At 47.5% G+C, this 26874-nt stretch overlaps 1 protein-coding gene across 3 annotated transcripts in view; it reads right to left on the bottom strand.

Moving 5' to 3' along the window:
* PGAP1 (post-GPI attachment to proteins inositol deacylase 1) overlaps positions 1–26874 on the bottom strand; it is a 1346394-nt gene that overhangs the window by 440194 nt on the left and 879326 nt on the right. The window lies entirely within an intron of this gene.

Below are 26874 nucleotides of genomic sequence, written 5' to 3' on the forward strand. Positions count from 1 at the left end.
CCATAAAGTGGGAATAGAACATGTGGCTAGCACTCGCCAGCTGCCAGCGATCTATAGATCAGGATCCCGGCATTGGTATGGTGACCAGCGGGATCCCAAATGCCGGTCACCCAAACCCAACCTGTTCCATCGTGCTTTGTACATATACAGACTCCGACAGATCTTGTTTTAGGAAAAGTAGAAAAAAGCTGTGGGTGTTAATTTTCACACAGATATACAAGTGTATGTGCTTCATTACCGTGATTTCCAGGAAAACACTGTAACATAATTATTTTAAGCAGATACAGCCACAGTCTTACACTCAATATAAGCATGCCACATATCATTTTAATCAGCAGAAACAGCTTGTGCATCCTATTCACACAGTGATGCATATAAGACACATTTACGGCAAAAAAAGACACCCAACATTAGCAGAGCTAACTGGGATCTAATGGCTCACTCGTGCCAGACATCTCACAGCATGCATAACAAATGAATATGCATGTTGTGTCTTCTGAATTCCTTTCCTCCAACCAAAGCCAGCATGAACCATTTATTTACATAGTGTACCAGCCATGTTGTGTTTGTCATTAACTAAGCAATACTTGAAATCACAAGTCTCATGGGGGATGGGATTGTGGCTGGCAGAAGTTGCCTATTAAAGCCATTGGGAAGCCCAGGAAGAAGTACAGTAAACTCAGTCTCAGAAAGATAACACTTTTGCAATTTTAAAAATGACACTTGTATATCTGTGTAAAAAAAATTAGCATCCACAGCTTTCTTTCTAATTTTTCCAAAGCAAGTTACATCGTGCTTTGTACATATACAGACTCTGACAGAACTTGTTTTGGGAAAATTATAAAGCAAGCTATGGATGTAAATGTTTACACAGATATACAAGTATGTACAGTATGCTATATTACAATGATTTCCAGGAAAACACTGTAACATAGAATTTATTAAGCAGATACAGATACAGTCTTACTCTTTTAATCAGCAAAACCAGCTAGTGCATACTATTCACATAGCGATACGCACAAGACTCATTTACGGCAAAAAAAGACACTCAACATTAGCAGAGCTACCAGGGAACTGACAGCTCACTCACGCCAGGCATCTCACCTCACCATAAAAATTAACATGCATTCTGTGCCTTCGGGGATCCTTTCCTCCAGCCAAAGCCAGCATGAGCCATTCATATACATATTGTACTGACCATGTTGTTTGACATTTAATACACTTTAAAACACTCATGGGCTATGGGGCTAAGCGAGCTCTGGGCAACGTAGCAGACCATACTTGAGCACCGAGTGGGTTAACAAAATGTCTGCCAACTGTGAATCAGGGCCTCATCATACCTCCCAACATGACCCTCTCCAGGAGGGAAAGAATGCTCTGCTCCTGGACTTCCCTCTTAATTTATGATTGCCATCACCTGTCATGAAACCTCTTTCTTATCCATTAATCTGTTCAAAACAGGTGCTGGCAATCATAGATTAAGAGAAAAGTCCAGAAGCAGAGCATTGTGTCCCTCCTGGGGAGGGTCACGTTGGAAGGTATGCCTCATGGAAGCCCACATCTATGGAACGATTGATGGCATAGGCTTTGCATGTATAAGGGCTGCTCGTGCGTTCAATTACACATGTTATGTTTTGAAAAATTGTACACACATTGCGTCCCTTGTGGGAACCAAACCAAGGGTGAAGCGAGTGGTAACCATCAGCGATACCACTAGGCCAACATAGCCGCAGACAAATGTGTAATATGTGCTGACCACTGTCAGTGTATGTACTGTAGAACAGTATGAGAAAAAATATATATATTTCTCAAGGCAAAACTGCTGCAGTTTTTACGAATGGTTATACACCATGCTTTCCACAGTCATTCTTGCATGCATCTTTGCTAGATAGCTTACTAGAATCAGTTCTTTTTTGGGGGGTTGGTATTCTTAGTTGGGGTGCGGACAACTTTATAAAATGACTATAGGACCCGACATTCATCTTTAGGGCATGTTAAGCATTGTGTAAGATCACTGCATATTATGACGCACAAGTCACAGTGTGCAATAACATGAGACTGGCAATTGATAGCATAATATACTTTAATAGGCTTTATATCCAGCATAACATTTATAACAAAACCGCAGAGTATCACTGCGTATTATGACGCACATACTGTAGTACACATATTGTAGAGTGTAATACCTTATCATGACTTTACATCACTTCTGACATTCTGAGAAACATGTCTATTTAACATACAGTGCTGTCCAGTAAATATGATTTTAATTACCTACTGGTAAATCCTTTTCTTGTAGTCAGTAGAGGATGCTGGGGTCCACATTAGTAACATGGGGTATATATGGGTCCACTAGGAGCCACTGGCACTTTAAGAGTTTAATAGTGTGGTCTGTCTCCTCCCTCTATGCCCCTCCTACCAGACTCAGTCTAGAAACTGTGCCAGAGGAGACAGACAACTTCGAGAGAAGTATTTTACAGAGATAGTGGCGAGATTCACACCAGCTCACACATACAAGGCAAATATAGCTAACCAGCTTGAAAACTCAGCAATGGTTGAACAATATCACTTAACCAAGTAAGAAAAACAGTACTTAACCAAGAACAAAGCAGTACTGAACTAAGTAACCACTGCAGGAACACGAAGCGCTGGGCGGGCGGCCAGCATCCTCTATGGACTACGAGAAAAAGATTTACCCGTATGTAATTAAAATCCTATTTTATCTTATGTCCTAGAGGATGCTGGGGTCCACATTAGTACCATGGGGATGTACCAAAGCTCTCAGAACGGGAGAGAGAGCGCGGAGGCTCCTGCAGAACTGATTGACCAAATTTTAGGTTCTCAGCGGCCAAAGTTGTAGAACTTAGCAAACATGTTCGACCCAGACCAAGTAGCCGGCCGCCCGGCAAAACTGCAAAGCTGAAACACCCCGGGCAGCCACCCAGGAAGAACCCACTTTACGAGTAGAGTTGGTCTTAACAGATCTTGGACACGGCAATCCTGCCATAGAATATGCATGCTGGGCAGTGAACCTGATCCAGCGAGAAATCTTCGGCTTAGAAGCAGGACACCCAATTTTCTTGTGATCATACATGACAGAGAGTCCGGTTTTCTGTGAAGAGCACTTCTCTTCACATAAATTTTCAGAGCCCTAACAACATCCAAGGACTTTGATGGAATTGAGGAGTCAGTAGCAACTGGCACCAAAATAGGTTGATTGATATGAAAAGCTGACACAACCTTTGAAAGGAAGTGCTTCATGGAAGATTAAGTCGGGACTTTTACAAGACAAAGCCCCAACTCTGACACACATCTAGCAGAAGCCAAGGCCAAAGTGACATAATTCCACGTGATAAACTTGACCTCAACCTCCTGTAGAGGCTTGAACCAATCCGATTGGGGGAACTGCAATACAACGTTAAGATCCCAGGGCGGCGTAGGTGGCACAAAGGGAGGCTGGATGTGCAGAGCCCCTTTCACGAAAGTCTGAACCTCAGGGAGGGAAGCCAGCTGTTTCTGGAAGAAAATGGATAAGGCCGAAATCTGGACCTTTACGGACCAACCTCAGGCCGATAGCCACACCTGCTTGCAGGAAGAGGAGAAACTGTCCCAGTTGAAACTCCACCGTAGAAACTTCTTGGATTCACACTAAGATACATACCGTTTCCAAATGCGATGATATTATTAAGATGTTACTCTTTTCCTAGCCTGTATCAGGGAAGGAATAACCTTGTTCGGAATGCCCTTCCGAGCTAGTATCTGGCGTTCAACCTCCATGCCGTCAAACGTAGCTGCAATAAATCTTGATAGGCGAACGACCCCTGTTGCAGCAGGTCCTCCGAAGAGGGAGAGGCCTTGGGTCTTCCAGCAGTAGACCCAGAAGGTCCGCATACCAAGCCCTTCTTGGCCAGTCCGGAGCGATGAGGATTGCCTGAACTCTTGTTCTCCTTATGAGCTTTATGATCCTTGGAATGAGTGGAAGTGGAGGGAACATGTGCACCGACTGGAACACTCACAGAGTCACCAGGGCGTCCACAGCCACTGCTTGCGGGTCTCCTGACCTGAAACAATACCTCTAAAGCTTCTTGTTAAGATGGGAGGCCATCAAGTCTATCTGAGGTACACTCCAAAGATTTGTCACCTCCGTGAACACCACCGGGTGGAGGCTCCCACTCTCCTGGATGGAAATCATGTCGGCTGAGGAAGTCTGCTTCCCAGTTGTCCACTCCCGGAATGAAAATTGCTGACCGCGCCAATGCGTGCTTTTCCGCCCAGAGGATGATTCTTGTTACCTCCGACATTGCAGAAGTGCTCTTCGTTCTGCCTTGTCGGTTTATGTAGGCCACCATTGTTACATTGTCCGACTGCACTTGAATGGCAAGATCTCGCAGAAAATCAGCTGCTTGGAGAAGACTGTTGTATACGGCTCTTAGCTCCAGAATGTTTATTGGAAGACTGGATTCTAGACTTGACCACCTTCCTTGGAATGTTTCCCCTTGAGTGACTGCGCCCCATCCCCTGAGACTTGCATCCGTGGTTAGGAGGATCCAGTCCTGAATCTCGAACTTGCGGACCTCCAGAAGGTGAGGCATTTGCAGACACCAGAGGAGTGAAATCCTTGCTTTCGGCGACAGACATATCCTTTGGTGCATATGTAAATGAGAACCCAACCATTTGTCTAGGAGGTCCAGTTGGAAGGATCGAGCATGAAATCTGCCATACTGAAGAGCCTCATAGGAGGCAACCATCTTTCCCAGAAGGTGAATGCAGTGATGACCTGATACCCGGGCAGGCTTAAAGATTTCCCGGACCATTGATTGTATCTCCACTGGGAGAAGCATCATCTGCACCTCCGTGTCGATGATCATCCTCAGGAAAGACAATCTCCTCGTTGGTTCCAAATTTGACTTTGGAAGTTTCAGGATCCAACCATGTTCCCTGAGCAGACAAGCAATGGACTGCAACAATCTCTCCCTGCATGATGCCTTTATCACCAGATCGTCCAGATATGGAATTATGTTCACTCCCTGTCTGCGGAGAACCATCATCTCTGCCATCACCTTGGTGAACACCCTCGGTGCTGTGGAGAGCCCGAATGGCAGTGCCTAAAACTGATAGTGACTGTCTAACAGTGCAAATCTGAGATAAGCTTGATGTGGCAGCCAAATTGGGATGTGAAAGCACACATCCTTGATATCCAGGGATACCAGAAACTCTCCCTCCTCCAGACCTGAGATCACCGCTCTCAGAGACTCCATTTTGAACTTGAACTCCCTCAAATAAGTGTTTAACGTTTTCATGTTCAAAATTGGTCTGACAGAACCATCCGGTTTCGGTAGCACAAAAATGTTTGAATAGTAACCCATGTGTTGCATATGAGGTGGAACTGGAAAAATGACCTCTGACTTTTTCAATTTTTGGATGGCTTCCTGTAGGATAGCCCTATCTGTCAGTAAAGCTGGCAAGTCTGATCTGAAGACTCGGTGAGGTGGGAGTTCTTGAAACTCCAGTCTGTACCCCTGGGACACAAAATAGGGGTCATTCCGAGTTGATCGCTAGCTGAAAATGTTCGCTGCGATGCGATTAAGTAAAAATCTGGCACTTCTGCGCGCAACATTCACAACGGCCAATGTATTTTCACACAAGGTCTAGTGAAGGGAATCTGGAATTTTTTCTCCAGGGTTTCCCAGGATTTTTGAAAGAGAGTGTTTAATTCTTCCTATGGAAGGTTAGCGAGGCTTTCTTATTGACTGTGAAGTAAGCCTCCCAACCTGCTCAGGTGGTGTGTCAGTAATGTTTAATACATCTCTAATGGCCTCAATCAAGAGCTGCACTCCCCTTTGCAAGGGATTTCGCCCCCCTCAGCACATCCCCATCATTGTCTACTGTATCAGAGTCGGTATCCGTGTCGACTTGCATAATCTGAGCAAGCACAAGTTTCTTTGGGTATATGCTAGGGGTTTTTAGAAGGAATAGCAACAGAACCTGACCAAACTGCTACATAATTCTTTAAAACATGAGTTTCAGTCTCAGTATGAGCCACCCTAGTAGCAATCTGAGAGATCATTCCCTTAATTGAGGTCAGCCATTCAGGCTCAGAGATAGAAGCCTGAGACATTACATTATTGGGTACAGGGAATGGATTCCTCTGGAGAATTTTTTTTTCTCTGTAGCATAAGACATAGAGTCCCTGGACATGGCTATGTGAGAGGAGCATACCCCCCCCCCCCCCCACACACACACACACACACACACACACACACACACACACACACACACACACACAGGGAAAGTCAGACACAAATTTCCCTCCAAGTAACTTTTGAGAGACACAGAGCTTGGAGGCAGCACACACACATCACTTAATTAGGCAGTTGTAAACAAAATACCTGGCGCTGACTGTGTACCCTTAATAGACTACACAGTAATACACAGCCTCCCCCTTCTACAACCCCCTGGTACCGCACAGGATAGCTGGAGTCGTGTGGAGGGACAGCACTCCCAGTCAGCGTCTCTGTAGCTGTATCTGCAGGGAGAAAATGGTGCTGGAAGCCGCTTTGTCCGCTCTGAGGAGAAGCTCTGCCCCTTGAACATGGCACATCTTCCCGCACTTTCAATTATTTATACTGGCCTGAGGTATGGCTGGCAGCGTTACCGGGGTCCCTGACAGCCTTGAGTGACCAGTGTAGGGTGTCTGCGCTGGCTCAGGGCGCCCCTCATAGCGCCACACTGTGTACCGCTGAGCTCTCTGGAGTGCAGTTAGTATTGCGCTCCTAACCTGTTGCCGCCATTCACACTGGCACCCAGCTTGTTGGGACGCCTGTGATCCACTCACCACCTGAATCTTCTGGCTCTGTTAGGGGGTGGCGGCATGCTGAAGGAGTGAGCGGTCGCCTCGTGCAGATAACAATCAACACCCTCAGGAGCTCGGTGTCCTGTCAGCGGAGATAGTGGCCATTAACATCTCAGGGTTGGACACTACTCACCCCCAAAGTCGCACGAAGCAGGCAGGCTGTTGCCAGTAGCCTCCCTGTGCCTAACTCTAATAAAAATAATAAAACTAGAAAAATTCCTATGGAGCTCCCCTAGCTGTGACTGGCTCCTCCGGGCACATTTTCTAAACTGACTCTGGTAGAAGGGGCATAGAGGGAGAAGCCAGCCCACACTATTAAACTCTTAAAGTGTCAGTGGCTCCTAGTGGACTCATCTATACCCCATGGTACTAATGTGGACCCCAGTATCCTCTAGGACGTAAGAGAAAAGTAGTTATTGCACTATAGTGTATTTCAATGGAGACCTCACACATGCACAATGGTAATTTTCAAAAGTGACATCTGGTGGATGATTGCTGGTATTACACTCACCGGTAATGCCATACGCCAAGCTAAGCTATACACCACCTTGACAAAATGCACCACCTTGCAACCAAACACACAGTGGCCAGGACAAACACCATAGACGGTAAAGATGAGTGAAGCTCCATATGTACATACAGTAGTGTACCGGCTGTGTTGCGTTTGTCATGTACGAAACAGTACACCCAGTCTGTGAAAGCTCAAGTCTCAGAAGGGAGGGATTAGTGGTGGGGGAGGCTGTCTATTAAAGCAATGGGGAGGCCCAGGAAGAAGTACAACAAACTCAGTCTCACAATGATAAACAATATAGGTGTGATTTTTAAAATTACGATATTGTTATCTTTATGAGACTGAGTTTACTGTACTTCTTCCCAGCATCCCCATTTCTTTAATAAGTAGCCCCCCACCCCAATGAGACTTGTGATTTCACGGATTAGGTGCACTGCTTAGTAAATGACAGCATGAACCATTCATTTATATACAGTAGTGTACCAGCCATGTTGTGTTTATTTACTGTTTAGAAAAAGAAAAAGGAGATACAGACTTAAAGCACTCCAATAAAAACACAAATTCACAGACAAGCACCCAGTGGGTAATTAAAAATATAATACCGTTAATTATGGGTTTATCACATATACTGATATTCTTTGATTTAGACAGAAATCCAGCGTTGGTTTTTCTGGAGGTTTATATCAAAATAAAAAAACTTCATATAAGTCTAAAACCTCATAAAAAGATAAAGCAGAGAAAAGTGCAATAGTGCAATTATCCTTTTTAAAACACACAGGTTTATTTTAACATTGCACTTACACCAAATAGATGAAACAGTAGCATGTAAACAAATCCTCGTTGGCAAATACAGCAACAGGTGGCAGAGTCAGGATGGGACCAGATGGATATAGGCACCATAAGATGACGGCTCCGGAAACCGGGATCCAGCACAGACACTCAGCACCAGGTGTAGATGGCCGTCTCAACGGGATCACGAACAACAGGAGTCCAGACGCTTAACGCGTTTCAAACTTTCATAGTCCTTCCTCAGGACCTCCAGAAAAAACCAATGTTGTATTTTGGTCTACCTCAAAGAATTTAAAAATATGTGATAAACCCAAAATTAACTGTATTATCTTTTTACTTACACACTAGGTGTTTGTCTGTGAATTTGGGTTTTTATTGGAGCACTTAAAATCTGTATCTCCTTTTTCTTAACTGTCTAAATGCAAGTGTAGAGGGGTGTATACTTAGAGATACAGTTTTTAGCTGCACCTTTGAATTAATTTGCGCAGGTTCTCAACTACTTTACAATTCGACTTTGTTATTTACTGAGCAGTGCACCCATTCAATGAAATCACAAGTCTCACAGGGGGTGGAATTAGTGGTGGGGGAGGCTGCCTATTAAAGCAATGGGGAGGCCCAGGAAGAAGTACAGTAAACTTTGTTTCATAAAGATAAGATTCTCGTAATTTGAAAAGTCACACTTGTATTGTATATTTGTGTAAAATGTAGCACCTACAGTTTTTTACTAATTTGGACTGTATATCTGTGTGCATATCTGAGTCTGTATACAAAGTATGACATAACTTGTTTTAGGGAAAAAAAACCTGTGGATACTAATTTCTACACAGATATACATACAAGTGTATCCTTTACGAGAACTGAACCCTAGCTCACTGGCATGGTAACTATCGGTGATACCACTATGCCAAGAGAGCTATGGAGACAGGTGACTGACACCTGCAGTGACATAGTGATGTTGCTCATTGTAATTTTTTTTATAGTGCTGTGTGTCCCAACTCATTGCTGATTGCAATGATATTTTTTTTCTTTTAGAGAGCTGTGCAGAACTCTGAACTGTGCTTTTTTTTGTGTGCATTGGAGACAATGAACAAATCTTTTTCTGTGTTCAAATGTTTACTTAATGTAGGGATCATTTTATACAGCACACCAGAGGAACTTTCAGTTAGAAGGTATGTTGTTATGCTGTTCCAGTGCAGTATTAATGTGTTAAAACAGAACTAGTCCTGCTTTTCAGGGCATGCTACATTGTTCAGTATTCTGTAGTGCCACATCCATTCACTACTATTAAGCACATTACTGTAGTTTTCATTAGTGGAACAATCGCCACTCAGTGGTGTAACTGTATATTGCATGCTCTGGATCCACTTGTGCCTTATCACGCCTTACTTCACCTACCTTCGCTATTTGTATGGCACAACTAGGACACCTGTATGGCACATCAGCACCAACGATGAGCATGGCTACATCTGTAAGTAATTTTCAAATTAGATAGATTATTTCTTCTATCTTAAACCCACAGACCATGCTTAACTACTTTGTTGCCCACTCCTCTGGGCGGGGGCCGCCTGGTCAGCAAATGGCTGGTGGCCAGGTGGTATGTTCTGGCGCTGTGGCACTATAATTACATCATCTTGATTCCTTCCCCTGCTATACAGTGCAGAGAAAATAGGCATTGTATAGCGAGGGCAGGACTACGATGATACAATTCAGTACAAATCATGTCATTGGGTCCCCCTTGGACTGCAAGATTGTGCTCTGTCGTGGCAGCTAAGGGGGTGGGTGTGGTAGGCTGGTTGGAGATGCAAGAGGCTTTCCAGGGGCTGAGAGCAGCACTCAATTTTTGGGAGCCTCCTGAACATCCCAGGTTAGGCAAGTATGCCGGAAACATATGCAAACAGTATTTGCCAACTATAATTGATCCTTGAGTACATATATATATATATATATATATATATATACACACACACACACCATTTTTTAGTTTGACATTCTGGATGAGTACACTAAGCCAGGGTGCTCTTCACAGATTAATGTAGTGAATCCTATCTTAATACCGGCATGGTTCTGCATCTGTCCCAGAAAAAGAAAACACAGCACTCCATAATAAGGCTATATATTGTACAGTCAGCAAAACAATGCAATGTGAGCAGTCACTGTTTCAATGCCATAGGCCTTTTCATAAGGACAAATGGCTAGTCAAAGTGCAAGTATTACCCACAAATCACTTGCAGTTTGACTATCCATTTGTCATATGGCCTGAAATGGTGACCGCTCACATGGCATTGTTTTGCTGATTGCAGGGCTGAAACTAAGATTTTCGTCACCCGGGGCGAGGCAGTAATTTGGCGTCTCCCCCCCCCCCACACTCCTTCTCCAAATAAAAAATAAATAAAAAAAAAAACACAACAAAACCCTGTAAGGCTATAATAATCAGATTATCAAAAATTTCCGAAAAAATGGGATACTATTGGACAATATTCCCCTATGTATCACATGCCCTGCCAGCAGTGTGTTAAACTATATGCGCCTCTGTCTGTCCTCTTACATTGCACTATATCATAGGACTACATTCCCCTATACACTGCACTACATCACTATACTACATCCTCTACACGCTGAACTACATTACACTATATGCCCCTATACACTGCACTACATACCCTATATGCTACACTACATGGGTTTGTATCGATTTATCTGCACACCAGTGATCGCGCTGAGCCCCCAAAAAAGTGGGTCCCAGGGACCCCTCACTTTTAAAAATTGGGGTCCTACCGGTCCTTTTCTGGGTCCCATCGGAATGAAGGTTTTTTCATCTTAATCTTGTTTGGACACTACAAAAGTGTTGGGCTGTGTAACATGCAGGACACCCTGCACCAGAGCTGTGTAACTAGACATTTTGGTGCCCTTTGACAGAAAGTGAATTGGAGCTCCACCTCCCAGACTCGTAACTACAGGCGGTGCGCGCCGCAGGCGCGCTGCAAAAATTTAGGGGCATGGCTTCATGGGGAAGGGGCGTGGCCACATAATAGTGGCAATTCATATTACACCACACAGTAGTGTCGCTTATACACATTGCACCAGGTAGAACCTCCTATACACACTGTGCCAGGTAGAGCACATTATACACATTGCACCAGGTACAGCGCATTATACACATTGCACCAGGTAGAGCATGTTATACACAATTCGCCAGGTAGAGCGCATTATACACATTGCACCAGGTAGAGAACGTTATACACAATGCGCCAGGTAGAGCGCATTATACACATTGCACCAGGTAGAGCACGTTATACACATTGCACCAGGTAGAGCACGTTATACACAATGCGCCAGGTAGAGTGCATTAGGGGCAGTACGGATGGTGTAATGGTTAGCATTACTGCCTCACAGCAATGAGGTCATGGGTTCGATTCCCACCAAGGTCCTAACTGTGTGGAGTTTGTATATTCTCCCCGTACTTGCGTGGGTTTCCTCTGGGTACTCCGGTTTCCTCCCACATTCCAAAAATATACTGGTAGGTTAATTGGCTTCCAACAAATTAACCCTAGCGTGAATGTGTGTGTACATATGGTAGGGAATATAGATTGTAAGCTCCGCTGGGGCAGGGACTGATGTGAATGGCCAAATATTCTCTGTAAAGCGCTGCGGAATATGTGTGCGCTATATAAATAACTGGTAATAAATAAATAATAAGAATTTACTTACCGATAATTCTATTTCTCGTAGTCCGTAGTGGATGCTGGGACTCCGTCAGGACCGTGGGGAATAGCGGCTCCGCAGGAGACAGGGCACAAAAGTAAAAGCTTTAGGATCAGGTGGTGTGCACTGGCTCCTCCCCCTATGACCCTCCTCCAAGCCTCAGTTAGGATACTGTGCCCGGACGAGCGTACACAATAAGGAAGGATTTTGAATCCCGGGTAAGACTCATACCAGCCACACCAATCACACTGTACAACCTGTGATCTGAACCCAGTTAACAGTATGATAACAGCGGAGCCTCTGAAAAGATGGCTCACAACAATAATAACCCGATTTTTGTAACAATAACTATGTACAAGTATTGCAGACAATCCGCACTTGGGATGGGCGCCCAGCATCCACTACGGACTACGAGAAATAGAATTATCGGTAAGTAAATTCTTATTTTCTCTGACGTCCTAGTGGATGCTGGGACTCCGTCAGGACCATGGGGATTATACCAAAGCTCCCAAACGGGCGGGAGAGTGCGGATGACTCTGCAGCACCGAATGAGAGAACTCCAGGTCCTCCTCAGCCAGGGTATCAAATTTGTATTTGCCCCTGACCAAGTCGCTGCCCGGCAAAGTTGTAAAGCCGAGACCCCTCGGGCAGCCGCCCAAGATGAGCCCACCTTCCTTGTGAAATGGGCATTTACATATTTTGGCCGTGGCAGGCCTGCCACAGAATGTGCAAGCTGAATTGTACTACACATCCAACTAGCAATCGTCTGCTTAGAAGCAAGAGCACCCAGTTTGTTGGGTGCATACAGGATAACAGCAAGTCAGTTTTCCTGACTCCAGCCGTCCTGGAAACCTATATTTTCAGGGCCCTGACAACATCTAGCAACTTGGAGTCCTCCAAGTCCCTAATAGCCGCAGGTACCACAATAAACTGGTTCAGGTGAAACGCTGACACCACTTTAGGGAGAAACTGGGGACGAGTCCGCAGCTCTGCCCTGTCCGAATGGACAATCAGATATGGGCTTTTGTGAGACAAAGCCACCAATTCTGACACTCGCCTGGCCGAGGCCAGGGCCAACCGCATGGTCACTTTTCATGTGAGATATTTCAAATCCACAGATTTGAGCGGTTTAAAATGTGATTTGAGGAATCCCAGAACTACGTTGAGATACCACAGTGCCACTGGAGGCACAAAAGGGGGTTGTATATGCAGTACTCCCTTGACAAACTTCTGGACTTCAGGAAGTGAAGCCAATTCTTTCTGGAAGAAAATTGACAGGGCCGAAATTTGAACCTTAATGGACCCCAATTTGAGGCCCATAGACACTCCTGTTTGCAGGAAATGCAGGAATCGACCGAGTTGAAATTTCTTCGTGGGGCCTTCCTGGCCTCACACCACGCAACATATTTTCGCCATATGTGGTGATAATGTTGTGCGGTCACCTCCTTCCTGGCTTTGACCAGGGTAGGAATGACCTCTTCCGGAATGCCTTTTTCCCTTAGGATCCGGCGTTCCACCGCCATGCCGTCAAACGCAGCCGCGGTAAGTCTTGGAACAGACATGGTACTTGCTGAAGCAAGTCCCTTCTTAGCGGCAGAGGCCATGAGTCCTCTGTGAGCATTTCTTGAAGTTCCGGGTACCAAGTCCTTCTTGGCCAATCCGGAGCCACGAGTATAGTTCTTACTCCTCTACGTCTTATAATTCTCAGTACCTTGGGTATGAGAAGCAGAGGAGGGAACACATACACCGACTGGTACACCCACTGTTACCAGAACGTCCACAGCTATTGCCTGAGGGTCTCTTGACCTGGCGCAATACCTGTCCAGTTTTTTGTTCAGGCGGGACGCCATCATGTCCACCTTTGGTCTTTCCCAACGGTTCACAATCATGTGGAAGACTTCCCGATGAAGTCCCCACTCTCCCGGGTGGAGGTCGTGCCTGCTGAGGAAGTCTGCTTCCCAGTTGTCCACTCCCGGAATGAACACTGCTGACAGTGCTATCCCATGATTTTCCGCCCAGCGAAGAATCTTTGCAGTTTCTGCCATTTCCCTCCTGCTTCTTGTGCCGCCCTGTCTGTTTACGTGGGCGACTGCCGTGATGTTGTCCCACTGGATCAATACCGGCTGACCTTGAAGCAGAGGTCTTGCTAAGCTTAGAGCATTGTTTTATGTGGAGAGAAGTCTCCAGACTTGATCACACTCCCTGGAAATTTTTTCCCTGTGTGACTGCTCCCCAGCCTCTCCGGCTGGCATCCGTGGTCACCAGGACCCAGTCCTGAATGCCGAATCTGCGGCCCTTTAGTAGATGAGCACTCTGCAGCCACCGCAGAAGAAACACCCTTGTCCTTGGAGACAGGGTTATCCGCTGATGCATCTGAAGATGCGATCCGGACCATTTTTCCAGCAGATCCCACTGAAAAGTTCTTGCGTGAATTCTGCCGAATGGAATCGCTTCGTAAGAAGCCACCATTTTTCCCAGGACCCTTGTGCAATGATGCACTGACACTTTTCCTGGTTTTAGGAGGTTCCTGACTAGCTCGGATAACTCCCTTGCTTTCTTCTCCGGGAGAAACACCCTTTTCTGGACTGTGTCCATAATCAACCCTAGGAACAGCAAATTGTCGTCGGAAACAGCTGCGGTTTTGGAATATTTAGAATCCACCCATGCTGTCGTAGAACTACTTGAGATAGTGCTACTCCGACCTCCAACTGTTCTCTGGACCTAGCCCTTATCAGGATATCGTCCATTTTCTTTGAAGAAGAATCATCATTTCGGCCATTACCTTGGTAAAGACCCGGGGTGCCGTGGACAATCCAACCGGCATCGTCTGAAACTGATAGTGACAGTTCTGTACCACGAACCTGAGGTACCCTTGGTGAGAAGGGCAAATTGGGACATGGAGGAAGCATTCCTGATGTCCCGGGACACCATATAGTCCCCTTCTTCCTGGTTCGCTATCACTGCTCTGAGTGACTCCATCTTGATTTGAACCTTTGTATGTAAGTGTTCAAATATTTCAGATTTAGAATAGGTCTCACCGAGCCGTCTGGCTTCAGTACCACAATATAATGTGGAATAATACCCCTTTCCTTGTTGTAGGAGGAGTACTTTGATTATCACCTGCTGGGAATACAGCTTGTGAATTGTTTCCAATACTGCCTCCCTGTCGGAGGGAGACGTTGGTAAAGCAGACTTCAGGAACCTGCGAGGGGGAGACGTCTCGAATTTCCAATCTGTACCCCTGGGATACTACTTGTAGGATCCAGGGGTCCTGTACGGCCCCAGCGTCATGCTGAGGACTTGGCAGAAGCGGTGGAAGGCTTCTGTTCCTGGGAATGGGCTGCCTGCTGCAGTCTTCTTCCCTTTCCTCTATCCCTGGGCAGATATGACTGGCCTTTTGCCCGCTTGCCCTTATGGGGACGAAAGGACTGAGGCTGAAAAGACGGTGTCTTTTTCTGCTGATATGTGACTTAGGGTAAAAAAGGTGGATTTTCCAGCTGTTGCCGTGGCCACCAGGTCCGATGGACCGACCCCAAATAACTCCTCCCCTTTATACGGCAATACTTCCATGTGCCGTTTGGAATCTGCATCACCTGACCACTGTCGTGTCCATAAACATCTTCTGGCAGATATGGACATCGCACTTACTCTTGATGCCAGAGTGCAAATATCTCTCTGTGCTCTATAGTCAATAAAATACTGTCCCTGTCAAGGGTATCAATATTTTCAGTCAGGGAATCCGACCAAGCCACCCCAGCGCTGCACATCCAGGCTGAGGCGATAGCTGGTCGCAGTATAACACCAGTATGTGTGTATATACTTTTTAGGATATTTTCCAGCCTCCTATCAGCTGGCTCCTTGAGGGCGGCCGTATCTGGAGACGGTAACGCCACTTGTTTTGATAAGCGTGTGAGCGCCTTATCCACCCTAAGGGGTGTTTCCCAACGCGCCCTAACTTCTGGCGGGAAAGGGTATACCGCCAATAATTTTCTATCGGGGGAAACCCACGCATCATCACACACTTCATTTAATTTATCTGATTCAGGAAAAACTACATGTAGTTTTTTCACACCCACATAATACCCTTTTTTGTGGTACTTGTAGTATCAGAAATATGTAACACCTCCTTCATTGCCCTTAACATGTAACGTGTGGCCCTAAAGGAAAATACGTTTGTTTCTTCACCGTCGACACTGGAGTCAGTGTCCGTGTCTGTGTCTATGTCGACCGACTGAGGTAAATGGGCGTTTTAAAGCCCCTGACGGTGTTTGAGACGCCTGGACAGGTACTAATTTGTTTGCCGGCCGTCTCATGTCGTCAACCGACCTTGAAGCGTGTTGACATTATCACGTAATTCCTTAAATAAGCCATCCATTCCGGTGTCGACTCCCTAGAGAGTGACATCACCATTACAGGCAATTGCTCCGCCTCCTCACCAACATCGTCCTCATACATGTCGACACACACGTACCGACACACAGCACACACACAGGGAATGCTCTGATAGAGGACAGGACCCCACTAGCCCTTTGGGGAGACAGAGGGAGAGTTTGCCAGCACACACCAAAACGCTATAATTATACAGGGACAACCTTTATATAAGTGTTTTCCCTTATAGCATCTTAATATATAATCATATCGCCAAATAAGTGCCCCCCCTCTCTGTTTTAACCCTGTTTCTGTAGTGCAGTGCAGGGGAGAGCCTGTGAGCCTTCCCACCAGCAGTTCTGTGAGGGAAAATGGCGCTGTGTGCTGAGGAGATAGGCCCCGCCCCCTATTCCGGCGGGCTCTTCTCCCGGTTTTTCTGAGACCTGGCAGGGGTGAAATACATCCATATAGCCTCAGGGACTATATGTGATGTATTCTTTTTAGCCAGAAAAGGTATTAACATTGCTGCCCAGGGCGCCCCCCCCCAGCGCCCTGCACCCTCAGTGACCGTTGGTGTGAAGTGTGCTGAGAGCAATGGCGCACAGCTGCAGTGCTGTGCGCTACCTCATGAAGACTGAAAAGCCTTCAGCCGCCGGTTTCTGGACCTCTTCTTACTTCGGCATCTGCAAGGGGGTCGGCGGCGCGGCTCCGGTGACCCATCCAGGCTGTACCTGTGATCGTCCCTCTGGAGCTAGTGTCCAGTAGCCTAAGAAGCAAATCCATCCTGCACGCAGGTGAGTTCACTTCTTCTCCCCTAAGTCCCTCGTTGCAGTGAGCCTGTTGCCAGCAGGACTCACTGAAAATAAGAAAACTATCAAAACTTTTACTCTAAGCAGCTCTTTATGAGAGCCACCTAGATTGCACCCTTCTCGGCCGGGCACAAAAACCTAACTGAGGCTTGGAGGAGGGTCATAGGGGGAGGAGCCAGTGCACACCACCTGATCCTAAAGCTTTTACTTTTGTGCCCTGTCTCCTGCGGAGCCGCTATTCCCCATGGTCCTGACGGAGTCCCAGCATCCACTAGGACGTCAGAGAAAAATAAATTATACACATTGCACCAGGTAGAGCACGTTATACACAATGCGACAGGTAGAGCGCGTTATACACATTGCACCAGGTAGAGGATGTTATACACAATGCGCCTGGTAGAGCGCGTTATACACAATGTGCTCGGTAGAGCGCGTTATACACAGTGCGCCCGGTAGAGCGCGTTATACACATTGCACCAGGTAGAGCACGTTATACACAATGCGCCAGGTAGAGCACGTTATACACATTGCACCAGGTAGAGCACGTTATACACATTGCAACAAACAGAGCTCCTTATACACATTGCAGCAGGTAGAGCACGTTATACACATTGCAGCAGGTAATGCACGTTATACACATTGCAACAGATAGAGCACGTTATACACATTGCAGCAGGTAGAGCACGTTATACACAGTGCGCCCGGTAGAGCGCGTTATACACATTGCACCAGGTAGAGGATGTTATACACAATGCGCCTGGTAGAGCGCGTTATACACAATGTGCTCGGTAGAGCGCGTTATACACAGTGCGCCCGGCAGAGCACGTTATACACATTGCGCCAGGCAGAGTGCGGTATACACATTGCGCCAGGCAGAGCATGTTATACACATTGCTCCAGGTAGAGTGCGTTAAACACAGTGCGCCCGGCAGAGCACGTTATACACATTGCGCCAGGCAGAGCGCGGTATACACATTGCGCCAGGCAGAGCATGTTATACATGCTCTGGTAGAGCGCGTTATACACATTGCACCAGGTAGAGCGCGTTATACACATTTCACCAGGTAGAGTGCGTTATACACATTGCGCCAGGCAGAGCGCATTATACACATGGCAGCCACCACCTCAGATCCCCCCAGACTGTGATCGCGGGTGTCAGCGGGGGAAGGGGGTGCCCACAGTCATCGCAGGTGTCAGTAGAGGGGGTGCCATGTGTTACACTGCATGGAGCTGAAAATTGTCCCTCTTGAACAGACTTCTGTGGCTCTGTTGTGGAACTACATGTCACACAACACCCTGAGGCGTGTAATTCTAGAATATCTAGAAAACCACAGAGCAGTGATAGAACAGAGATCACTGTGGTTGGAGTTGGTATCTTTACATTGTACATCTCACTAGGGGTGTACTACATAGTGGCTGCACTACTGTAATCGTAGGCGTGCGCAGACGCTGACATACGGGTGCTGCTCCGGACTTCCCCCCCTCCGCCAGGTAACTGACTACGTCCTCCACCCCTTCCACTGGGACATAAGACTGCTCACCTGGGCCGCCCAGGTAAGCAGTCTATATCCAGGACAGGGGAGGTGAGAGTAAACTATAATGCCGCGGAGGGGGAGAAGTCCGGAGCTGCACCTGTATGTCGGCGTCTGTGCACGCCTATTACTGTAATGTTTATGGATGCCAGATGGCAATTAAAGTATGAGCTTCGGGGGTGATATTGGATCTGACGCATCCAGACACCTCACCCACAGGAAAACTATGTAAACAGACTCCCCACCCCCTGACATAGCGCTGAGCATCCAGACAGGGACGGATCAAGCCCTCGGGGGGCCCAGGGCATCAAAAACAGGAGAGCCCCCCCCCCCCCCCCGACTATCAGTCCGTCCCCCCTCCCAGTCCCCCCCGCTGCATGCGCTGCTCATCTCCCGCAATCACAGGCAATGGGAGCCGCGCTGCAGAAGGGGGAGAAGATTAGACACCAGGCTGCCGAGGCAGGAGGGATCCGCGCTGCCGGGGTAGGAGTTCGGCTGTGCATGCGGCTTCCTCCCCCCTCCTCTCGGGCAGCACGGCCGGGGACTGAGTCCTCCAGCGTCTGCCGCCAGCAGCATCTCTCCTGGCAGCAGCGAAGGCTGGAGATTGCTTGTGCTGCCCGAGAGGAGGGGGGAGGAAGCCGCCATGCACAGCCGAACTCCTACCCCAGCAGCGCGGATCCCTCCTGCCCCGGCGTTGCAGAGCTCTGGCCGGGGTGCCCAATAACACAGGGGGGCCCGGGGTACTAACCCCCTGGATGCAGACTCCCCCCCCCCCTTCAAGCCACAGGGACGCCGACCATACGGATTACCCCCTTCCACCCGCAGGAAAACTATTTACACAGCCCACCCCACCCCCCGGAGCACTGAGATCTGGACTCCTCCCAGTCACAGTAACACGGACCACACATAGACTCCTGCCGCTGAGTAAGCTCCCTGCTGCGGGAGGACTTGGTCCCCGCCACCGCCACACAAAGTTCTGCCGGCGCTCCATTAACAGTCAGCGCACACACTCACCCCTGCTGCCACGCCAGGACATACCAGAGAGCATCCGATTGGCTGTAGCAGAGCGCGTCCTCAGGGACCCGCCCACTTTTAAAATGCGAGTCCCTGATCATCAAAAGAGGGTAAAATATGCGCTATAGCGCGTTTTTGCGAACACTGCACACAAATAGGTGTCAGTATCCCGGCAGTCGGGATCCCGGCACCGGTATACTGAGCGACGGGAGCCCGACAGCCGGTATATTGAATGCATCCCACACTACATCCACTTATATGCTACACCACATCAGTGCACTACAAGCCCCTATATACTGTTAAACTATATTACACTACATACCCTATATGATATACTACAACACAACATAAGCTACACCAAATCCCCCCCATCTAGGAGGCAAAGCGGAAGTTGATGCTGCTAACTGGGAGCACAGTGCCAATAATAAAGTCTGTCTTTAAACTCACAACACAACTGCTGTAGTGAGATTTGGAGGTTGTCCAGGCTCTTAGTTTCCACTGTCAAGTGGATAGGTAGCAAAGTGAGCCTTTGATTTCTGTAACATCATTGACTGCACCTGTTAAAAATAAGATTTTACTTACCGGTAAATCTATTTCTCGTAGTCCGTAGTGGATGCTGGGGACTCCGTAAGGACCATGGGGAATAGACGGGCTCCGCAGGAGACAGGGCACTTTAAGAAAGAATTTGGATACTGGTGTGCTCTGGCTCCTCCCTCTATGTCCCTCCTCCAGACCTCAGTTAAAGAAACTGTGCCCGGAAGAGCTGACAGTACAAGGAAAGGATGTTGGAATCCAGGGCAAGACTCATACCAGCCACACCAATCACACCGTATAACTCGTGATAAACTTACCCAGTTAACAGTATGAACAACAACGGAGCATCAGATCAACCCTGATGCAACCATAACATCACCCTTATTTAAGCAATAACTATATACAAGTACTGCAGAAGAAGTCCGCACTTGGGACGGGCGCCCAGCATCCACTACGGACTACGAGAAATAGATTTACCGGTAAGTAAAATCTTATTTTCTCTAACGTCCTAGTGGATGCTGGGGACTCCGTAAGGACCATGGGGATTATACCAAATCTCCCAAACGGGCGGGAGAGTGCGGATGACTCTGCAACACCGAATGAGCAAACACAAGGTCCTCCTCAGCTAGGGTATCAAACATTGTAGAACTTTGCAAAAGTGTTTGAACCTGACCAAGTAGCTGCTCGGCAAAGCTGTAATGCCGAGACCCCTCGGGCAGCCGCCCAAGAAGAGCCCACCTTCCTTGTGGAATGGGCTTTTACTGATTTAGGCAGCGGCAATCCAGACGCAGAATGAGCCTGCTGAATCGTGTTACAGATCCAGCGAGCAATAGTTTGCTTTGAAGCAGGAGCACCCAGCTTGTTGGGTGCATACAGGATAAACAGTGACTCAGTTTTCCTGACTCTAGCCGTTCTGGCTACATAAACCTTCATAGCCCTGACCACATCTAGTAACTCGGAATCCTCCAAGTCACGAGTAGCCACAGGCACCACAATAGGTTGGTTCATATGAAAAGATGACACCACTTTTGGCAGAAATTGCGGACGGGTCCGCAATTCCACCCTGTCCATATGGAAAACCAGATAGGGGCTTTTATGTGACAAAACCGCTAATTCTGACACACGCCTAACTGAAGCCAAGGCTAACAGCATGACCACCTTCCACGTGAGAAATTTAACTCCACGGTTTTAAGTGGCTCAAACCAGTGTGATTTCAGGAAACTCAACACCACGTTAAGATCCCAAGGTGCCACTGAAGGCACAATCGGGGGCTGAATATGCAGCACTCCCTTTACAAACGTCTGAACTTCAGGAAGAGAAGCCAGTTCTTTTTGAAAGAAAATGGATAGGGCCGAAATCTGGACCTTAATGGAACCCAATTTTAGGCCCAAAGTCACTCCCGACTGTAGGAAGTGAAGGAAACGGTACAGCTGGAATTCCTCTGTAGGGGCATTCCTGACCTCACACCAAGCAACATATTTTCGCCATATACGGTGATAATGTTTAGCCGTCACGTCCTTCCTAGCCTTTATCAGCGTAGGAATAACCTCATCCGGAATGCCTTTTTCTGCTAGGATCCGGCGTTCAACCGCCATGCCATCAAACGCAGCCGTGGTAAGTCTTGGAACAGACATGGCCCCTGTTGCAAAGGTCCTGTCTTAAGAGGCAGAGGCCATGGGTCCTCTGTGAGCATTTCTTGCAGCTCTGGATACCAAGGCCTTCTTGGCCAATCCGGAACAATGAGTATTGTTCTCACTCCTCTTTTTCTTATGATTCTCAGCACCTTGGGTATGAGAGGAAGAGGAGGAAACACATAAACCGACTGGAACACCCACTGTGTCACTAGTGCGTCTACAGCTATCGCCTGAGGGTCTCTTGACCTGGCGCAATACCTCTGTAGCTTTTTGTTGAGGCGGGATGCCATCATGTCCACCTGTGGCAGTTCCCACCGACCTGCAATCTGCGCGAAGACTTCTTGATGAAGTCCCCACTCTCCCGGGTGGAGGTCGTGCCTGCTGAGGAAGTCTGCTTCCCAGTTGTCCACTCCCGGAATGAACACTGCTGACAGTGCTCGTATGTGTTTCTCCGCCCAGCGAAGAATTCTGGTGGCTTCCGCCATCGCCACCCTGCTCCTTGTGCCGCCTTGGCGGTTTACATGAGCCACTGCTGTGATGTTGTCTGATTGAATCAGCACCGATTGGTCGCGAAGCAGGGTCTCCGCTTGACTTAGGGCTTTGTATATGGCCCTTAGTTCCAGGATATTGATGTGAAGGCAAGTCTCCTGGCTTGACCACAGACCCTGGAAATTTCTTCCCTGTGTGACTGCCCCCCACCCTCGGAGGTTTACATCCGTGGTCACCAGGACCCAGTCCTGAATGCCGAATCTGCGGCCCTCGAGAAGGTGAGCACTCTGCAGCCACCACAGAAGAGACACCCTGGCCCTGGGGGATAGGGTGATCAGCCGATGCATCTGTAGATGTGATCCGGACAACTTGTCCAACAGATCCCATTGAAAGGTCCTCGCATGGAACCTGCCAAAGGGAATGGCCTCGTATGATGCCACCATCTTTCCCAGGACTCGCGTGCAGTGATGCACCGACACCTGTTTTGGTTTTAAGAGGTCTCTGACCAGTGTCATGAGATCCTGAGCCTTCTCCGTCGGGAGAAGAACCTTCTTCTGGTCTGTGTCCAGAATCATGCACAGGAAGGGCAGACGCGTCGTAGGAATCAGCTGCGACTTTGGAATATTTAGAATCCAGCCGTGCTGTTGTAACACATCCCGGGAGCGTGCTACGCTGATCAGTAACTGCTCTCTGGACCTCGCTTTTATGTGGAGATCGTCCAAGTATGGGATAATTGTGACTCCTTGCTTTCGCAGGAGCACCATCATTTCCGCCATTACCTTGGTAAATATTCTCGGTGCCGTGGAGAGACCAAACGGCAACGTCTGGAATTGGTAATGACAATCCTGTACCACAAATCTGAGGTACTCCTGATGAGGTGGATAAATGGGGACATGAAGGTAAGCATCCTTTATGTCCAGAGACACCATAAAATCCACCTCCTCCAGGCTTGCGATGACCACTCTGAGCGATTCCATCTTGAACTTGAACTTTTTCAGGTATATTTTCAGGGATTTTAAATTTAATATGGGTCTGACCGAACCGTCCGGTTTCGGTACCACAAACATGGTCGAATAGTAACCCCTTCCCTGTTGAAGGAGGGGAACCTTTACCACCACCTGCTGGAGATCCAATTTGTGAATTGCAGCTAACACTATTTCCCTCTCTAAGGGGGAAGCTGGCAGGGCCGATTTGAGGTAACGGTGACGGAGCATCTCTTCGAATTCCAGCTTGTATCCCTGAGACACAATCTCTATAGCCCAGGGATCCACCTGTGAGTGAACCCACTTGTGGCTGAAATTTCGGAGACACGCCCCCGCCGGGCCTGGCTCCGCCTGTGGAGCCCCAGCGTCATGCGGTGGATTTAGTGGAAGCCGGGGAGGACTTCTGTTCCTGGGAACTAGCTGTATTGTGCAGCTTCTTTCCTCTACCCCTGCCTCTGGCAAGAAAGGACGCACCTCGGACTTTCTTGCCTTTTTGTGATCGAAAGGACTGCATTTGGTAATACGGTGCTTTCTTTGGTTGTGAGGGAACATATGGCAAAAAATGTGACTTTCCAGCCGTAGCTGTGGCGACCAGGTCCGAGAGACCGTCCCCAAACAATTCCTCACCCTTGTAAGGTAAAACCTCCATGTGCCTTTTCGAGTCGGCATCGCCTGTGTTTTCTATCTGGAGATTCCCAAGCTTTTTCACATAACTCATTTAACTCATGTGAAGGGGGAAAGGTCACCTCTTGCCTTTTCTCCCCATACATATAAACCCTCTTGTCAGGGACTGGGGTGTAACGGATGGCTTTAGCCATTTTAGGCTGCAACTTTGCATCATCGCCATCGACACTGGAGTCAGAATCCGTGTCGATATCTGTGTCAACAATTTGGGATAGTGGGCGCTTCTGAGACCCTGACGGCCTCTGCTTCAGCTTTATCCTACCTTTTATGCAAAGAATTAACATTATCATTTAAAACCTTCCACATATCCATCCAATCGGGTGTCGGCGCCGTCGGCGGCAACCCCACATTCATTTGTACCCGCTCTGTTTCCACATAGCCTTCCTTGTCAAACATGCCAACAGAAGCGTACCGACACACCACACACACAGGGGATGCTCTAATTAAAGACAGTTCCCCCACAAGGCCTTTTGGAGAGACAGAGAGAGAGTATGCCAGCACACACCCCAGCGCTATGTGACCCAGGAATCACACTGTAACTTAGTGTTAACCCAGTAGCTGCTGTATATACTGTTTTTGCGCCAAATTTATGTGCCCCCCCCCCCCCTCTTTTTACCCTCTTTCTACCGTGATTTTGCAGGGGAGAGCCTGGGGAGCTTCCTTTCAGAGGAGCTGTGGAAAGAAAATGGCGCTGTTGAGTGCTGAGGAAGAAGCCCCGCCCCCTCAGCGGCGGGCTTCTGTCCCGCGCTTTGTGTGTAAAATAATGGCGGGGGCTCATGCATATATACAGTGCCCAACTGTATATATGCTGCTTTTTGCCAAGAGGTTCCCAATTGCTGCCCAGGGCGCCCAAACCCTGCGCTCTGCACCCTACAGTGACCGGAGTGTGTGGGTTTAGTGTGGGAGCAATGGCGCACAGCAGCAGTGCTGTGCGCTACCTAATATGAAGACTGGAGTCTTCTGCCGCCGATTTTGAAGTCTTCTTGCTTCTCACGCCGGCTTCTGTCTTCTGGCTCTGCGAGGGGGACGGCGGCGCGGCTCCGGGATCGGACGACCAAGGGTGCGATCCTGTGTACGATCCCTCTGGAGCTAATGGTGTCCAGTAGCCTAAGAAGCAGGATCTTCAGTGAGTAGGGCTGCTTCTCTCCCCTCAGTCCCACGTAGCAGAGAGTCTGTTGCCAACAGATCTCTCTGAAAATAAAAAAATCTAACAAAATACTTTCTTTTTAGCAAGCTCAGGAGAGCTCACTAAGTAACACCCAGCTCGTCCAGGCACAGATTCAAACTGAGGTCTGGAGGAGAGACATAGAGGGAGGAGCCAGAGTACACCAGTATCCAAATTCTTTCTTAAAGTGCCCTGTCTCCTGCGGAACCCGTCCATTCCCCATGGTCTTTACGGAGTCCCCAACATCCACTAGGACGTTAGAGAAAAGCAAAAGCCTGGAGCAGTGTGTCCTCTCAATGGTGTGTAGCCAGCAGCTTGTTATCGGTTGGTGCTGGGCAGGCAGCCAGGATCAAAAACTTACCATTTCACCAGCAAATGCTTTTATTTGTACTTTCAGTTATTTTTTGAACACACAGCTGTACAGATGCAATTTTGCCTTTAATCACTTTAAAGTCCTGTTTGAAGTACCATAGCTCTTTTACCCTCACTCACATCCTCTCATTTCTCACACAGTAACATAGTAACATAGTAACATAGTATCTGAGGTTGAAAAAAGACAATTGTCCATCGAGTTCAACCTATTTGTGGTCTCCTATGCATGATGATTTGACTAAAATTTCTGACTGATGCTGCTGTCAGCCGTTGCATTTTATCCCTATTTATAGTAACTATAATGCATGACTATGCACCATACCCCTGGATATCCTTATCCATTAGGAATTTATCTAACCCATTCATAAAGGTGTTGACAGATTCCGCCATTACAACTCCCTCGGGCAGGGAATTCCAAACACATATTGTCCTTACAGTGAAAAAGACTTTACGCCGTATTGTGCGGAATCTCCTCTCCTCTAACCTGAGCGAGTGTCCACGAGTCCTCTGTGTTGATCTAACCAAAAACAGGTCCCGCGCAAGCTCTGTGTATTGTCCCCTTATATATTTGTAGATGTTGATCATATCCCCTCTTAGTCTCCGCTTTTCCAATGTAAACATGCCTAGTCTTTCAAGCCTTTCCTTGTATTCCATTGTCTCCATGCCCTTAATTAGTTTGGTCGCCCTCCTCTGTACCTTTTCTAGCTCCAGGATATCCTTTTTGTAGTACGGTGCCCAGAATTGTACACAGTATTCAAGGTGTGGCCTCACTAGTGATTTATATAACGGGAGTATAATACTCTCGTCCCTAGCATCAATACCCCGTTTTATGCATGCTAATATCTTATTAGCCTTCTTTGCTGCAGTCCTACTTTGGCTACTACTGCTTAGCTTGCTATCTATGAGGACACCTAAGTCCTTTTCCAGTACAGAATCCCCTAATTTTACCCCATTTAGTAGGTAGGTGTAATTTTTGTTCTTGTTACCACAGTGCATTACCTTACACTTGTCTGTGTTGAAGCGCATTCTCCATTTGGCTGCCCATGCTTCTAATTTAACTAAGTCGTTCTGAAGAGACTCGGCATCCTCCTCTGTATTTATAGCCTTACACAATTTGGTATCATCTGCAAAAATTGACACCATGCTCTCTAGACCTTCTGTTAGGTCGTTAATGAAAATATTGAACAATAGCGGTCCTAATACAGTCAAAATCAATTTTTATACCTGCAATATCTTTCAATTAATAATACATTTACTACCGTTGAACTTACCCTGTTACCAACACTGTACTTTCACTTGCATTTCTGCAAATCTACTGCTCTGTTTCTCTTACAGGCTTCACTCCTATTTCCAGTATTCCATCCCTTTTTACGTACTCCACACTATGTCCAGGTTTTCGTCAACTCTCCCATCACTACATATCTACCTAATCCTG

The sequence above is a fragment of the Pseudophryne corroboree genome, chromosome 7 (assembly GCF_028390025.1).
Source record: "Pseudophryne corroboree isolate aPseCor3 chromosome 7, aPseCor3.hap2, whole genome shotgun sequence".
Classification (NCBI taxonomy): domain Eukaryota; kingdom Metazoa; phylum Chordata; class Amphibia; order Anura; family Myobatrachidae; genus Pseudophryne; species Pseudophryne corroboree.